Raw genomic sequence first — 998 nt, 5'->3', positions numbered from 1 at the left:
GTGTGTGTGTGTGTGTGCTCCAGCATGGCCGCAGTCAAATAACTAAACAAGTAAAAGAGTAAAAGAGTAAAGAGAGAGATAAAAATGCTTAAAAGGAAATAATAAAACCATAGAAATACGAAAACAATTTTAATGATTGGGCGTTAGCTTTGATTTGTTGACCTAAACTTGGCTACTATGCTTCTACTACAGTTATTGTCAATATACTATTGAGAATGTGAAACGGATAAAAAAAATTCAGTGATGATAATGTTGTTATTATAAATAAGCTTTTCTCAAGCAGATTAAATATAACGAAAGGCATACCAACACGTTCAAAACCAAAGATATATGGATATAGGAAATCTTGTAAGAGAGTTTAGGTTGTATTAAGCATGCATTTTATGTCCTAGCCATGTCTCCTTTACTGTTATACATAGCTTGATGGTTTCCTGTTCAGAATATAAAATGTGCTATTTTTACAAAGCATGTGATTACGTTCATGATCCCTTATTGATTTACATTGATTTCTTCAATGACAAAAAGTGACTCACTTTGTGTATGAGAATAATTTTATTTTATTGATCTCCGAAAGTTTTAACATCAAAGCTTGTCATTTCGGGATTTGAATCCATATAACATGAAAGTAACTAAATACCACAAAGCGTATTGTCGGATACCCTTCCGTATCTGCGAATGATTTTGCTCGCCAGTGAGGTAGTATTAGTAACGAATATAACATAAATGATAAAAATATAATGATGTGGATCAAATATCTAATATATTCATATGGCATTAAATCTTTCATAACACTGGAACCGATTCCGATATTGCATCAGAATTTATGAAAATATTGAAGCTTCTGTCGTTATGTAATATTCCTAGTGTAAGTCCTCATCTCTATGAAAGCAAAGCAGTGTGTTACAGGTAGAATGAGTTCATGTAACAATTGACGTATTTACATCGTCGTTGTCGGTTACAGAGGTAAACATGTACGTAGTCGTGAATAGTATTTACAA

Source organism: Octopus bimaculoides, chromosome 3 (assembly GCF_001194135.2).
Source record: "Octopus bimaculoides isolate UCB-OBI-ISO-001 chromosome 3, ASM119413v2, whole genome shotgun sequence".
NCBI classification, from domain to species: Eukaryota; Metazoa; Mollusca; class Cephalopoda; order Octopoda; family Octopodidae; genus Octopus; species Octopus bimaculoides.
Note: the sequence above shows the minus strand (reverse complement) of the source record.